This window comes from Trachypithecus francoisi, unplaced genomic scaffold (genome assembly GCF_009764315.1).
Source record: "Trachypithecus francoisi isolate TF-2019V2 unplaced genomic scaffold, Tfra_2.0 Lachesis_group10, whole genome shotgun sequence".
Classification (NCBI taxonomy): domain Eukaryota; kingdom Metazoa; phylum Chordata; class Mammalia; order Primates; family Cercopithecidae; genus Trachypithecus; species Trachypithecus francoisi.
In genome coordinates, this window is record NW_022681455.1 from 21751332 (window position 1) to 21768787 (window position 17456).

Consider the following 17456-nt stretch of genomic DNA (forward strand, 5'->3'; position numbering starts at 1 on the left):
GATCCTCATTCTGTTTTTCCTCTAAGCAGGTCTCCTAAGAGCATTAATTTGCGCATTCTATTTCAATAGAGACTTTAACACAAAAAAAGGTCAAATTATTACCCACATAATTTTTGTCACTTATTAGAGAAGTCTCAGTTGTCAAGTCCCTTTTCACCTGAGAAGTTCATGTGAGATGAGTTCCAACTTCTTTGCAGTGATCCGTGCTGATATTCAACATTCTGGAAATTCTGCATGCAAATCTCAACCTGTAGGTGAATGTTACCTTTTAACCTTCAACTCCCACTTCAGTAAAGACAAGTTTCAACCTTTTTGGTAACAGACATTAGTTAAATTCTAACAGTCTAATTTTTTTGTTGTTTGTTTTTGTATCAGCCATACAACATCCCCAAATGGTTTGGTTTACTTTTCTAACAAAAATGATTTTTCTTTCTTGGCTGCTTTTTTTTTTCCCTCTCTCTCTCTCTTTTCTATGTTGCTCAGGCTGGTCATGAACTCCTGGCCTCAAGTGATTCCCCTGCCTTCCAAAGTGCTGGGATTACAGGCATGAGCCACCACACCCAGCCTTAAAAAAGAAAATTTTTAAATGGAAATATTCCGTACTGTCATGGGCTTCTATTTGAGGGCAAGAATCCAAAGGTCTTTACAGAGGGTCTCCTGCAGTTTGCTGGACTGCAGCCAGTCACTATGGAGGAAGAATAGGGTGGGAGGACTCAGGGTATCCCCACAGGCGCCTTTTTCCCGCCCAGTGGAGCTGACAATCCTAGGTCAAACTGTGGGTCCCGCAAAATTCTACATAAAACCCTGATTAGAGGCCTAGAGAATAAATCCATTGATTTACAAGAGGCTCTCCCTGACCTCATAGGGTGATTCAGAGGGGCCCAGAGATGTCATTCACATTTGAAGGAAAAACGCAACTTGAGTCTCAGGCTGGACTGCACTTATTCAAGTGCTCTCTTGTTCCTTCTCATCATAGTCTCCTCAGATGCCAGGTGCGGGCCTCCAGCCATTTGGTCCAATACTTGCAAGAGTGATCATCTGTATCCTCTTAGTGGTGCCTTCTGCGCCACTGGGGTCTGAAGTTGGAAGGGTGATATTGAGGCAAAACCCCAGAGCAGCTTGTCGACTTTGTTTCCACGGGCTTCTCCTCGTGTTTTGGTTGACCTGGTCAACATGACTCCTCCCAGCATTCAGGACTCCATATAGAGCATCACTCAAAACTTGTACATCTTCAGGGGACTTCCATTGCAGGTGATTTTCTACTGAGGGAGAAGGTAGAAGAAGTGTTCAGATGCTCTAAAAATTCAAGTTCCCCAAATGCAAAGGATCTTGCCACATCATGACTTCTTCCTAATGAGCCTCTCTTTGCAAGGGAAAGAATAGTTTCGATTTGAATGGCAAAATCTCTCCCTTCCAAGAAGGAAGGCTCCTCAAATGAGATCATTTTACTTCTCTGCTCGACACCTTCTTATCGTTTCACATCTTAGTAAAAACCAGTGATTAAAATGGTGCCGTCTCTACATAATAGGGTCTTTCGGCATCTCGCAGGCCTCATGCCTCCTCCTTTCTGACCCCATTCCAGCCTCAGTGGCCTCCTCACGGTCCCTCCAGCATGGTCCGCACGTCCCTGCCTTTGGTCTTTGCATGTGCTCTGCCCTCTGCCTGAAATGCTGTTCTGTACATCTCTGCAGAGCTCTTTCCATGACCTCTTCTAGTCTTCACTCAAATACCACCCTTCCAAGTGACACCTTCCCTGACCATCCCGTCTAAAATTACACATATAACTCCCATCCTCCCATAACACTCTTCCCATCCTCCTTCTGTGCTTTAGATTTATTCTTAGAACTCATAACTGTCTAATGTGCTATCGTTCAAGCAAAATAAACAGGAGACCATTCGCTGGAGGCTATCTTTGTACTTTGTGTTCCTATGTAACAACCGGCCCACCCCCAACTAACTTAGTATATAAACAAGCTGAAACATAAGTGAACAGTATATATATATATATATATATATATAGTAACAAATAGCCAAGTGTCAGCCAATCACAAGCAACCAACTCATCACACCATGCCGAAATAAGGCAAACACCTAGCTGTAGCCAACCAGGTGATTGCTCTACTTTGCTTCTGAGTTCAGCTCCTGTTGCTGGGCAGCGCTGTCTGAACTTCTGGCTCTGAGAGCTGCCCAACTTAGGAATCCTTCTTTGCTCAAATAAACTCTTAAATTTATTTGAGAGACAAATTCTAGAGTTCTTCTTTAACACTATGTAGTTTGAAAGTGTATCTCGTTACCTGTTGGCTTCTTTTTCTTTTTTGAGATGAAGTCTCACTCTGTCTGCCCAGGCTGGAGTACAGCGGCATGATATCAGCTCACTACAACCTCTGCCTCCCAGGTTCAAGCAATTCTCCTGCCTCAGCCTCCCAAGTAGCTGAGATTACAGGTGCCCACCACCACGCTCAGCTAATTTTTGTATTTTTAGTAGAGACGAGGTTTCACCATGTTGGCCAGGCTGGTCTCGAACTCCTGACCTCAGGTGATCCACCCGCCTCAGCCTCCCAAAGTGCTGTGATTACAGGCATGAGCCACTGCACCCAGCTTATCTGTTGGCCTTTAAAAATGAAAGCACCACAAGGGCAGGGATTGACATTCTATTTGTTCATTCCTGTATCTGCAGCACTTAGAATGGTGTGTGGCTGGCATATAGTAGGTACTCAATGAACATGGGTTGAACAATGAATGCGTGAACAAAGAATAAAGTTAGGACCATTTATGGCCTCTGTGTGTGTGTGTGTGTGTGTGTATGTGTGTGTGAGATGGAGTCTCGCTCTGTTGCCCAGGCTGGAGCACAGTGGCACAATCTCAGCTCACTGCAACCTCTGCCTCCCAGGTTCAAGTAATTCTCCCACCTCAGCCTCCCGAGTAGCTGGGACTACAGTTGCCACCACCATGCCCAGCTAATTTTTGTATTTTTAGTAGAGACAGGTTTTCACCATGTTGCCCCATCTGGTCTCAAACTTTTTGACCTCCAGTGATCTGCCTGCCTTGGCCTCCCAAAGTGCTGGGATTCTAGGCATGAGCTATCATGCCCGGCCTATGGCCATTCTTGACTATCCTCAGCCAAGGGCACCCAGCTCATGCTTCCCCAAAAGCCACATGGTTTTCACAGCACCCTGCAGAAGTCAGAGGTGCTGCCCAGACTCTGGTTGTGCTCCTGAGAAACTGAGTTTTCTGCATCCTCTTATCATTGGCCACTGACCTGGCTGAGATGCAATCTGTGTTCCTTGGTTTTTTATATGCATAAACTGAATGTTTGAAGCCTCACCTTCCTTTGGATACAGATGAAATCATATTTAACGAAATATAAATCATAATAACTCCCAGGCCCCCTCCACCCTGCATAACTGCAGGAACTCTAGGCATCCCCCTGCCCCAGTTGATTTCTGTTCATGTTCTTCCCTGCCAAACTCCCTAGGGCCCTTGTCAGTGCCCCTTGAGAAAGGTCCCCACTATGCCTAGTCCCTGAACCACTGGGAGTCTCCTCTGCCCAGCACCAGAGCTCCTTCATAGGCTCTAGAGGCGCGAGGGGAGGAAAGCAGCCAGCTGCTTCTGCTAGTGATACGCCTGCGGGGCTGGGAAATGCTGGGTAGAGAAAGGCGGGGTCCCTAGCTAGGGCTCCACCCTCAGGCCTATACCCACGGACCTACGTGAGAACAGGCATTTCTCTTTTACCGCCGAAATACTGCATTTTCCAACACCACCCTGGCCCGCCACACCCCCCATCCTGTGCCTGTAAAAACCCCGAAACCCTAGAGGGCACAAACACAAGCAGCTGGACGTTAAGAGGAACACACCAGCAGAGGAAGACACTGGCAGAACAACACGCTGACAGACACCAGCAGACGCCCGCATGTCATCTACGGCGGACGACGCAAAGTTCAGCCCAGGGCAGTCAGAGGAGAGCCCGGCCGCTGTGCGGCCCAACTCCAAGGGAAAACCACCTTCTCACTCCACACCCCTTCTGGCTTCCCCATCCATCTGCAGAGAGCTACTTCCACCGCTCAGTAAAACCTTGCTCTCAGCCTGGCGTGGTGGCTCACGCCTGTAATCCCAGCACTTTGGGAGGCCGAGGCGGGCGCATCACAAGGTCAAGAAATCGAGACCATCCTGGCCAACATGGCGAAACCCCGTCTCTACTAAAAATACACAAATTAGTTGGTCGTGGTGACGCATGCCCGTAGACCCAGCTACTCAGGAGGCTGAGGCAGGAGAATCGCTTGAACATGGGAGGCGAAGGTCGCAGTGAGCCGAGATCGCATCACTGCACTCCAGCCTGGGCGACAGAGCGAGACACTCCCTCTCAAAAACAAACAAACAAAAACCTTGCACTCATTCTCCAAGCTCACGTGTGATCCGATTTTTCTGGTACACCAAGGCAAGAACCCAGGGATACAGAAAACCCTCTTTCCTTGCTATAAGGCAGAGGGTGTAATTGAGCTGATTAACACAGCCGCCTACAGACGGCAAATTTAAAAGAGCACCCTGTAACACACGCCCACTGGAGCTTCAAGAGCTGTAAACATTCACCCCTAGACACTGCCATGGGGTCAGAGCCCACGCTCCCCACGACCTGCCTGTCTGCCTGCTTCCCTAGGGGTTTTGAACAGCGGAGCACCTGAGCCACAGCCCCATCACACGCCCCGAGATGGGGACAAGGGAACTTTTCTCGTTTCACTTGGACTCACAAAGTCTTTAGGTGACCACAACTGCTTTTGGGTCTGGGCCCGCACTTTCCAATTACACAGTTTATAGGCAAACCCTCAGGCTGGTGGGAGAGTAGAGAACTTGCATTCTCTTATTGCTCCCCTCTTCCCCTTCTCCTTCCAGGCGTCATGCAAAATAATACCCTTTGACTCCTGCACCCAACACAGATATTTCTGGAGTTGTCGCCCATGTGCCAGAAGTTCCTAGTCTCTGACCTTAGAGTACACCTTGCAATTCATTCTCATTCTATTTAGAAGATCCCTTAGAGTGCTAGTTCATTCTTGGTTTCTGGCTCCTAAGTTCACTCATGGTTTATCAGGAGGCAATTCTTATTCACCCCTTACTAACTCCTTGGGAGAGTAAGAATTGCCTTCTGGGAATACAACACCAATTCTCTCAGAGCTTTCTGGGAAAATCTGCTATAGACTTCTGTGTATAAACCCACTTCTTCCTTTCTTTATACATAAGCTCACTGATGGAGCATAAACCAGCACACCCCTACTGGATTTAAGGTCACTTCCCTCTTGGAAAATCAATATTTTTCTTGTATATCACAAACTAAGAATTTCCTGGTAGAGAAAAACATTATCCTAAAGTCATCCTTGTTTACTCTTTTTTTTTTTTCTTTTTTGAGATGGAGTCTCACTCTGTTGCCTAGGCTCGAGAGCAGTGGAGCGATCTCGGCTCACTACAACCTCCGCCTCCTGGGTTCAAGCAATTCTCCTGCCTCAGCTTCCGAAGCAGCTGGGAGTACAGGTGTGCACTACCACACCCAGCAAACTTTTGTCCTTTTTTAGTAGAGACGAGGTTTCACTATATGTTGGCCAGGCTGGTCTCAAACTCCTGACTTCAGATGATCTGCTCACCTTGGCCTCCCAAAGTGCTGGGATTATAGGCATGAGCCACCACACCCCACCCTGCTTTACTCTTAAGATTCCAAATTATGACCTTTCCATATTCATTCCATCCACTTTAGTCCCCTCCCCACACCCTCATAAACCCTCCATTTATGACACTCTCGGATTGGAAAAATATGAATGTTAACAAAATAATGCCCCGCCTTCCAAAGCAAATGTGTTGTGTTCAGCATCCTTTAATGATTTGATTGTAGCTTGAAGATGCCTATTAGATGTAAGCAATAGAAGTAGGAGGTACTGTTATGGGAAGTGACCAATGTTTGGTGCCCACCTTAGAATCACGAGAGAGTAGTTCCTGTTCTAATTCCTGAGCAGTGAGCTACACATAGCTGTCTGTAAGGGTAAGAGGTCTTGAGGCCGCTCCTCCCTGCAACCTGCTTCACTGTGCACCATGCATGCTGAGCCTCCTGGTCCTTTGCACATTGCTTTGCACACTTATCCTGCCTTGCCGTAGCTTTAGGACAAACAAGTTTGCTGAAGCTTCCACAGTGTGCTTCTCTTTGAAAATGGCTCAAAGCTGAAAAAACATTAAGGATCAACTGTTCTCAGAGGAAGAAAAAGAAAAATATGCAGGGTTTGTCACTGCCAGGAAAAGTGTTCCTAAACTTTCACCCAGAATTATATACTGTGCTTTCATAAAGGCTGTTTCTAAACAGCTCCGGCTGGTTCTCACACAGTTACAAGACAGCCTGTCATTGAGACTGCAGACCAGTTCTAAACCCCTTCTCCAGGAACCTGCAGGCTGCAGGCCAGTTCCAGTTAAAGCCCTTTGCTAGGTAGTGGCCTGGTCTGCTGCTTCCAGGCTCAATTCAAAGTCCACAACTTTTAGAAATAAATGTTTCTTGTGTAAAGATTTGGTGTCATAAGGTTGCTGCTTCCAGAATCTGTTTTTACTGAAAATGTGAACTGCTTCTATTATCAAATGTCTTTAAAGCCTTATGACCTGAAACAAAGTATCACAAAGGTTTGAATGTTATAAACCAAAACACAGAAAACGGGCATACTTCAGCATTTTAACACATGAAAATGTCAATCTGTAGTTAAGGCTCAAATTTTCAATAGCTTCAGTGGCTGACACAGATTCTACTTGGAATCGCTGCTGATTTATTCATCCTGGAATAAATGCAATGCCATTATATCTTGGTGACAACAGAAACAAGCTTTGGCCAGGTCTGTGCATAGTTTAGGGATGAAGAAAATAAGTTTTGAAAGGCAATGGGCATTGCTGATTATAGATTTTTATTAGGAACAGATGTGGGGCTCTGGTTTTTAGTGGTAGACAAACTGTTATTGAAACAAGTCAGCTGACTAAAAACCATAGTATCTTCTTTTTTAGGAAAGAAAAATATTAACAAATTTAATTCATAATCTTGTTTGTTTTGTTTTTTGTTTGAGATGGGGTTTCGTTCTTGTCGCCCAGGCTGGAGTGCAATGGCGCGATTTCGGCTCACCGCAAACTCCGCCTCCTGGGTTCAAGCCATTCTCCTGCCTCAGTCTCCTGGGTAGCTGGGATTACAGGCACCCACCACCATGCCTAGCAAATTTTTGTGTTTTTAGTAGAGACGGGTTTCACCATGTTGGCCAGGCTGGTCTCGAACTCCTGACTTCAGGTAATCCACCAGCCTCGGCCTCCCAAAGTGCTGGAATTACAAGCATAAGCCACCATGCATGGCCCATAATCTTTTTCTTTAAGAGATCACCCAATAAGCAAAAAAATCTCAGAAAAAAATTCTGAGATATTTGTTAATGTATATGTGGAATAGTGCATAAACAGCACTATTTTTGTTAACATGTCTCTAGGCGAAAGCGGAGTTTTAGGAAGTAATTATAACAACTTCTTTTACCACCGCACTTAAGCTTCAGATCTCTCCACTTTACATTTGTTTATGGCTGTCCCCTTTGAACAGTTTTCTCCTCTTAGGGTGTATTGATTCTAATGCCAAGTTATACATCATGTGATCATTTTGTGTATTCCAGGGCTGTCATTTTTCTTTCTTCAAGGAAAGCGTAAACATTTTGAGTCGCTTGTTGCCCTATTTTGGGATGGGTCAGCTAAAGGGGAGATTTTAGACATTGTGGATCATTTCCATCTCTCTCTGACACCCACCTTTGTTTCCAGTCATTTACTGAGATCCCTCCATTTAAGGATACTCCTTGGAAATTTCAAATGACACTTCTAATCATAGACCATTGGCCACAACTTATTCACATGCCCACACCTAGCTTCAAAGGAGGCTGGGAATTGGAGTTATTCCAATCCAGAATGGTGCTCATATCAAGCAGCCACGTGGCCAGTTAAAGAATCAGGGCTTCACTTTCTAGAAGAAGGGAAAATGGGCAGTGGGAACAATTGGTGGTCTGTACCACAGGCTTGTACCAAATTACTCTCCTATCGACAGAATACGGCAGCTCCTTCTCCTCCATGTTTTCATTTAAATTTGATGTTGTCAGACACTTTGATTTTTGTCAATCTCATGGACACTCATTCATTTTTTTCAAAAAAAGATATATATCCATACCCTGCTTTCATTCCCTTTGCCTCACAGATAATCATTCTAATATATTTTAATATATCTTTGTGAATATTGGGCATACTGCATATTTTTTGGTATGCATCCACTGTTTAATTATTTCATAACATGATTGATTCTATATCTTTTTTCAATAAGCACTGTGTTTTTAGCTTCATCCATGTTGCTATTTGTGCATCTACACTTTTGCGGCCAATCACTGCCTAACACTCTGTGGCATTCAGCCATGCATTTTACTCTCCCAGTGATGGATGCTCAGGTTGCCTCACTCCCTGATATCCCTTATTATACCTTACAGCAGACCCGTGTGATAAGTCTTATCATTCCAATTGTACAAATGAGAAAACTGAGGTTCGGAGGGGTTAAAGAAATTGCCCCAGCTTCCATTGTTAGGAAGAGGGAAAGAGAGCCAGAAGAAGTCCCCTCGTTAGTTGTCGAAGAGGTGATGCGTCTCTGGTATGAGATCAGAAGTTCTGGGTAAGCTCCTCTGTTCTGCGCGTCTTCTCCATTCGACTCCAATGATGCCTCTAAGTTAAAAGCAGAAATTATTTTCTTTGACTGAATGATTCCTCTCTGATCAGAATCCAAATAGATTGTAAGCCTCATTGCGTATTTGTGCCTTGTGGTTAAACGAGTTTTCAGCCCTTTTCTGGGGGTGTATAGCTCTTGAGGGTTTAGAGGGCAGTGTATCGTTTGGGACAGCATTCCACTGTGAGTGTATGAAAACCCAAGTAACAGTGGCTTCAACAAGTGGCTATTCAGTTATGCAAGTGGTTCTCAAAGCATGGTCTCCAACCAGTGGCAGCAGCATCCTCTGGAAATTTGTTAGGAATACAAGGCTCAGGACCCCACCTCAGACCTTCGGAATCAGACACTCTCAGGAAGGGCTCATGAATCTGTGGTTTTATGAGACCCCCAGGTGATTCATGTGCCCACTCCAGTTTGAGAGCTACAGGGTTATCCTCCATAGCAAAAGATCTGGGGTTAGGCAGTCAGGGCTTGCACCATAGTACCAGCAATGCCAATGAGCATCCAGGCTCTTTCTGCTCCCCTGCTTTGCCATCTTGAGCATATGGCTTTCATCTCTGGAAGCAACATGTATTTTATTTTATTTTATTTGTTTATTTGTTTTTTTTAAGAAGGAGTCTCACTGTGTCACCCAGGCTGGCATGCAGTGGCCTGATCTCAGCTCACTGCAACCTCTGTGTCCCGGGTTCAAGTGATTCTCCTGCCTCAGCCTCCTGAGTAGCTGGGATTGCAGGAGCATACCACCATGCCCGGCTAATTTTTGCATTTTTAGTAGAGATGGGGTTTCACCATGTTAGCCAGGCTGGTCTCGAACCCCCTACCTCAGGTGATCCGCACACCTCAGCCTCCCAAAGTGCTGGGATTACAGGCATGAGCCACCATGGTCAGCCGGAAAATGTATTTTAGATACCTCATCTGCATTCCAGCTAGAACAAAAGGGAAAATTCAGGGTGGTGCCTATATCGAGAAATCTTTCCCAGAATCCTCTGCTTATGTCTCCCTGAGAGTAAAAGTCACATAGCCATGCACAGAGTCTGGACAGGTGAGGATGTGTTAACTGTGCACATTGTCATTGTTCTATTGCCCCCAGACTGGGACTCTGTTAGTGGGAAGAATGGGGGGATTGATGCCACATGTAAGCAAATCAGCAGGTTCTACTATTTGTTCTTAAAAGCAGAGATGGGAGAAGTCACATTAGAGCAATAAGTAGTCAAGAATGGCTTTAACCTGCTTCATAATTTTTCTGGAGGTTGGCCTTAGTATGAAGATAAGAGATCTGGACTCTTTTCCAGCCTGGACACTTGAAGGAGATTGCTGTTCCACCTGCATGAACAACAGTTGTTTGGATTTGTGGCCAGCAGTTTTCTTTTGTCCTTGGAGATCAAGAGAAGCTCCATAATTCACAGCCACTAAATCTGTAACACTAGCCTCAGCACTGAGACTAGATTCTGTCTTGCAAAAACCACAGAAGTGATTAGCAGAGGGACAGAAACAGATTAAGAAGGGCTTGTTATGCTGAGTTTGTTTACACGAGCTCTCCACCCACCGCCCAGGAGAAGGGATCATCTTTTATTTTTGCCTCTTGGCCTTGAGCCTGTTTTTCTGTTTTTTCTCTGAGTGTCTCTGCCTGTTGACTTACTCTCCAACTCAGGGTTTTGTTTTTGTCTTTCACTTATTTTCTAGGTATACTTGGGAATAGGCCTCTGAATGGAAAGATAATATGTATTTTTGTCTTAGTTCCCCAAGGACTGTCTTGTGAAAAAGAATAACCAGCCCTGCCCTGTCTTAAGCATTGCAAAGTGCCGGGAGCTGGTTGCCCAGTAGCCTGTGGGCATGCTTGGGCCCTCCAGCCTTCCCTTGAAGGGGCGGGGCCCCTGCAGCTAACAGAAGACCTTTCATGTTTCCTTGCTCCTAGGAGTGGGTTGTGCCCATCAACACTACAGGTGGGTCCTAGGCAAGTGCCAAACAAGCAGCTGCACAGCCAGGGACTTTGAGCTGTTTGCAGCTCCCCTCTCTTTGTGCCCCTGCCAACTCACACACACCTGGGATTTCACCAGCTGCCTGCCCACTGAGCCCCCTTCCCACCATGTGACCTAATCCTCATTACACCTGCTCCTCTGCAGGGCAGCCAGCCCGTCCCCACCTTGCCTAAATAAGGCCTGGGGAGGTTTGAACAAGAACTATGCTATTCATGCCTGAAACAGCCAACTCCCACCAGTTTCATGGCAAATTATGAGGGATTGAGGTTTACTGTGAAGAAAGGCTAGACCTGACGATTAATCAGCCTGGTCATATGGGGATCAAATTAAATTGGACCTGAGGCCTCAGCTCCAAAATGGAATCAAATTTTCTCTCTTGGCAGGATACGTGCATTGGACTGAGACTACAAACACAGCCTGTCCATCTTCCTTCTTTGCATACAGATATTGGTTTGTAATTTTAAAACACAGCAAAGAGATGAGACAAATACTACAGTTTAAAGTGAATGCAGGCCTTCTATTCAATTCAGCAAAGATTTATTTTGTCCTTTTCCCTAAAAAGTTTCTCAGTTAGGTGTTAGGGGTAAGAAGGCTGCATAATACCAGATCTGCTTCTTCAGGGAGGTTAAAATCCAGTAAAGAAGATAGACATGCTATTAATATAAATTTGACTATTAAGCACAAGAACATAAAGCTATAGAAACCATTAATTGTTGTTGAGGATTAGCAATAACTTTACAGAGAAGGTAACATGTGAGCAGTTTTGAAAGATGTGTGGCAGCTTTGTGCTCTCTCTCTTTGGGCAGACACTGTGAAGTGTCCTGCAGTTGCGATATTTTCTTTAATGATGTCTGACATTGTTTTGCACCATTACTCCTCTCATATTCTGTGCATGAGTATAGTCCAAGGCTAAAAGCAGTAATCACCTTTGGAAACTGCCAACAAACATGAATAACTCTTCTGGGGCCAACTTTTCTCAAGGAAGTAATAAAAGTACTCTTGTGGCTAATGGCAGTAAGCATGAAAGTCTCTTTCTGGCTCTCTCACTGCCTTGTGACTTTGGACATGAAATACAATGCATCAGTCGGTTGCCTTTACAAATGTGAGCTCTTTGTGATGGCGTTAATCAACCAGCAAATGAGTTGTAAGCACTTACCTACGTGCTTGGTGCAATTCATTGTCACTTTTCTGAGTCACAGAAGTGCAGAAAAGATGAAAAATGGGATAGAAAGGATACCAGTTGTAATGTATAAGCAGCAACTTTGTGATTTTAAAACAGAGTATCAGTTTCAGAAATAACTGGAGTGGCCACTAAAGTATTTATGCAGCTTGAGAATTTTAGAATTCTAATAACTTTTAGTCCTTGCCTCATCTTCTTCACTAGAGATCACCTACTGTGGTAGTCCAGGAGCCTTCAGTGCTGTTTGTCGATATTTCCGGTTCTGTTTTTGGAAACACAAGGGATTACATTTCGTCAGCTCCCTGAGTTTAGGCCCAGCCATATGTTTTGCTTTTACCAGTGAAATGTGAGTGGAAATGGCATTTCATATCTGAGTCAAAGCACCTAATTGCAGTGCTCAGTTACACAACCCTCTCTTCCGCCTCAGCATCATGGAAGCCTTTTTTGATAAAGAAGTGCTTTGCTGAACCATCCTAAGGAGGAGAGCTTCCTTAAAAAGTCATGTGGGGCTGTCTTTGCTTAACTAAAAAATGGTAATAACAGTGAATTTTTTTGTTTGTTTCTTGGAAAGCCACTGAGATTTAGGGGCTGCTTTTTACTGCAGTATAACCTAGCTTGTCCTTACTAATGCAACAACTGAATAACCATTATTAACTATATTAACATGTAAGAAAATGGAGTAATTCAGAATACACCCACCTTAGGTAGACTGACACATAGAAGTCATCTCAAGTTATTTCTGTGCATAGGAAGGCCCTTTATACACAAACCTGCAGCACTAATTCAAATTACCTTTTTTTTTTTGAGATAGACTCTCACTCTGTAGACCAGGCTGGAGTACGGTAGCACAATCTCGGCTCACTACAATGTCTGCCTCCTGAGTTCAAGCGATTCTCCTGCCTCAGCCTTTTGAGTAGCTGGGATTACAGGCACCTGCCATGATACCTACCTAATTTTTGTATTTTTAGTAGAGACTGGGTTTCACCATGTTGGCCATGCTGGTCTCGAACCCCTGACCCCAAGTGATTCACCTGCCTTGGCCTCCCAAAGTGCTGAGATTACAGGTATGAGCCACCGCACCCGGCCTCTCATTTTAATTCTCATATCAACACTATATGATAGGTAGTACTACCCACATTTCACAGGTAAGATTCACAGAGTTCAACTAACTTGCCCAAGATCACACGTAATTGGCCAGTGTAATGGCAAATCCTAGGTTCTCTCCCTTAAACTTGCCGCCTCCCAGGACTGATATGGATGGTTCCCTCCTGGTTCTATTAGTCTGTACATATTCACATGAAGCCAAACCCCACATGGGCCAGGTATTTCGCTTCCCATTCTTCCTATGTTCTCTAACCTCAGTCTCACTTGAATTCTGTCTGAATCAAGTGTCTGATAGACATTTCCCTTCAGTGTCAAGGAAACCAAATGGAAGAACGTGGATGGAATGGGGAAAATCCACCCCAATTTCTGGAGAAAACAAACCACATAATTGGTCAACAAGTGTGATCGTTATGTGAAGCACAGGCAAAATTTTTATGTCGCACGTACATTTAACAACAACAACAAAACAGAATTTCAAAAGCTCTCTGGTCTTCTAGAAGAGATGGGCCAAGCATGTTGGCTCACGCCTGTAATCCCAACTCTTTGGGAGGCCGAGACAGGCGGATCACGAGCTCAGGAGATTGAGACCAGCCTGGCCAACATGATGAAACCCCGTCTCTACTAAAATACAAAAAAAAATTAGCTGGATGCGGTGGCACACACCTGTAATCCCAGCTACTCAGGAGGCTGAGGCAGGAGAATCACTTGAACCTGGGAGGCAGAGGTTGCGGTGAGCCGAGATCACACCACTGCACTCCAGTCGGACAACAGAGCAAGACTTCGTCAAAAAAAAAAAAAAAAAAAAAAAAACAGAGAAAGAAAAGAAAAAGAAAAGAAAGGAAAAGAAAATAAAAGATGGTTGTAACCCACCCAGGGCAAGTGTTTATCCGTATTAACTTCCATGGTCTTCAATAAAATTTTCACTATTTCATGCCATAATTTGTTTTGGGGAAACTCCCAAGTTTCCCCATATTTGCATTTGGTCTTGCAGTCTAACATCAAGGTTATTAAATGCAGGACAGAGGGACGCTCTTTCAGGGTTGGGACCCTGGCAATCTTATCAATTGATGGATCTCAGTGCCTCGTTTAATGCCAAGCAGTAAGCCCTTAGAGACATTTGTTAAACAAATACATAAAGTTAAAGAACTCATGACCACTGACATAGAGTACAAAATAAATACATAAATAAGAATGTGGTTTTACCAAAATGAAAGGAAGACTCACTTTAGCCAATCACATGAATGATTGTCCCTTAAGATCCGGGTTATGCAACCATAAGTAAGTTACATACACGTCTTGTTAAAGTCTAAACTCAAAAATGAAAAATGATTTCTTCCTGCACATTTAAGCTGAAAACCTCCTTAGGGGTTTCTGTTTTATGCACACTAATTTAATATTAATAAGAATTATATTGCTACGCCTAATATATGACTTTGGTGAGGGAAGAAATGTACATTGGGGCTTTTGGACATCTTTGGGGATCTGCTAGCATCTGGACTTGGCTTTCACAAGTGTAAACAAAAGCTCAGTTGAATGAGCAATGGACATGCCTTGCCGAGTTGCTGATTAGCAAAAGGCTATTTGAGGAAACCCACATTCTTCTTTGAAGTGTAATTCACCTGGCTCAATAGCACACCGGACAATTGAAATTTTTGAAGTGACCATTGCTATTAAGCTGTTCTGGCCGGGTGTGGTGGCTCACATCTGTTATCCCAGCACTTTGGGAGACCGAGGTGGGTGGATCACTTGAGACCAGGAGTTCGAGACCAGCTTGGTCAACATGGTGAAATTTCCTCTCTCCTAAAAATACAAAAATTAGCTGGGCATGATGGCGCACACCTGTGGTTGCAGCTACCTGGGAGGCTGAGGTAGGAGAATTGCTTGAACTCAGGAGGTGAAGGTTGCAGTGAGCCAAGATCAGAGCACTGCACTCCAGCCTGGGCAACAGAGTGAAACCCCGTCTCAAAAAAATAGAATAAAATAAACAGTTCCTAATTCCAATTTATGTGTCATCATTCCACAGTGAAGGTAAGAGATAAGTCACCAGAGGGATTTTATAAAGTCTCTCTCTCTAAACACACACCCCAGTAAGGTAGATATATGAAGGCATAAAATATATCATGCATATACAGATGCATGGCACGGTTCTACAAATCTACAATTTGCTATGAACTTATCTGCTGTCCTTTTAACTATTAAGCCAATTCTGGATCCCAAGTCAACTTCCTTTCCTTCCTGTCGTTGATTGTTTCAGGGAAAAATTTAAACAAACGCTTTGTCCACTAAAATTGTGTCCGGAATTGGGGGGTTCTGGGTCTCCCTGACTTCAAGAAAGAAGCCATGGACCCTAACGGTGATTGTTACAGTTCTTAAAGATGGTGTGTCTAGAGTCTGCTCCTTCAGATGTGTTTGGACTTTCTCGCTTCTGGGGCATTCATGGTCTCACTGGCTTCAGCAGCGAAGCTACAGACCTTCAAGGTGAGTGCTACAGCTCATAAAAGCAGCATGGACCCAAAGAAGGAGCAGCAACAAGATTTATTACAAAGAGCTTTATTAATTAAAGAAAAAAAAAAAGGCCCACACACTGGAAGGTCACCTGACCACATTGTTGCCGGCTTGGTCCGGCAGCCTGCTTTTATTGCCTTATCTGGCCCCACCCATATCCTGCTGATTGGTCCACTTTACAGAGAGCTGATTGGTCCACCTTACAGAGCGCTGACTGGTCCATTTCAACAGAGTGCTGATTGGTGCCTTTACAATCCCTGAGCTAGACACAGAGTGCTAGACAGAAAAGTTCTCCAAGTCCCCACTAGGTTAGCTAGATACAGAGTACTGATTGGTGTATTTACAAACCCTGAGCTAGACAGAGTGCTGATTGGTGCGTTTACGATCCCTTAGCTAGACATAAAGGTTCTCCAAGTCCTCACTATACTCAGGAGCCCAGCTGGCTTCACCTAGTGGATGTGGCACTGGCACTGCAGGCAGAGCTGCCGGCCAGTCCCAAGCCGCGCCTGCACTCATCCCTTGGGCGGTGGATGGAACTGGGTGCCATGGAGCAGGGGGCAGCAGTGGAGGAGGATCGGGCCGCTGGGGAGCCCACCACGGAGGTAGGTGTTCTGAGATGGCGGGCTGCAGGTCCTGCGCCCTGCCCCTCGGGGAAGTGGCTGAGGCCCAGCAAGAAATCGAGCGTGGTGCATGCGGGCCGGCAGTGCTGAGGTACCTGGCACAACCTCTGCAGCTGCTGGCCCTGGTGCTAAACCCCTCACTGCCCTGGGCCAGCTACGCCAGTCGGCCGCTCCGAGTGAGGGCACCCCTACCGAGCCTGCGCCTGCGCCTGTACCCACGCCCACCGGAACCCGTGCTAGCCTGTGAGCACCACGCGCAGCCCGGGTTCCCGCCCGCGCCTCTCCCTCCACACCTACCCACAAGCGGAGGGAGCCGGCTCCGGGCTCTTCCAACCCAGAGACGGGCTCCCACAGTGCAGTGGCGGGCTGAAGGGCTCCTCAAGCACCGCCAGAGTGGACGCGGAGGCCGAGGAGGTGCTGAGAGTGAGGGCTGCTAGCATATTGTCACCTCTTAGAATCACATGGAGGGATTATGGTCGAGGTCATGCATAGGTAACCAGGTTGTGAGCTCTTTGCAGTCACCCAGGCTGTTGTGCAGCGGCATGATCATAGCTTACTACAGCCTCGGACTCTTGGCGTCAAGCAATCTTACTAAGCCTCAGCCTTCCAAAGTGCTGGGATTATAAGCCTGAGCCACTGTACCCGGCCATGACTCATTTTAAAAAAATCTTTTTCGTACCTTGTCTTGCTCTAACTAGATGTCTAGTAAGTGTCTGTCAAGTAGGCTAAGTAAATACTTGTATCCAGTAACAAAGCTGAGATTATACTTGTACAAACTCTACAACCAATGTTTTGCTGTCAGCTTTTTGATAATGGGAAAATGTTGGTTTTGCTTTTAGGATTTATTGGGTTTGGTTTCAGACTCATTATAAACAATGCTTCATCTTTAACTTTCAAAGTAATGAGCTACAGTACATAGCACTTTTCTGAACCGTTTAAGGATACGTTGGCGACCCGATATCCCATCACCCAGAATACTTTAGTGTAGATTTTTCCTACTATGAAGGAACATTCTCCTATTAGACCACAATGCAACCATCCAAGTCAGGACATTGACATTGACAGTGTTAGCCTCGAATCCTCAGAGCCTATTCAAGTTTCTCCAGTTGTCTTAATAACGTGCCCTATAGCAAAAGGATGCAGTCGAGAATTACACAATGCATTTAGCGAACACGGCTCTTCACTTCTCTTTTGTTAGAAACTGTTCCTCAACCTTTTCTTGGCTTCCATGAGCCTGACACACTTTTCAAGTGTACCAGAGGCTGACTTGATAGAATGCCTCTCCAGTGTGCCTCCTTACAGGTGGTGTTCAGTTCAACTGCTTAAGA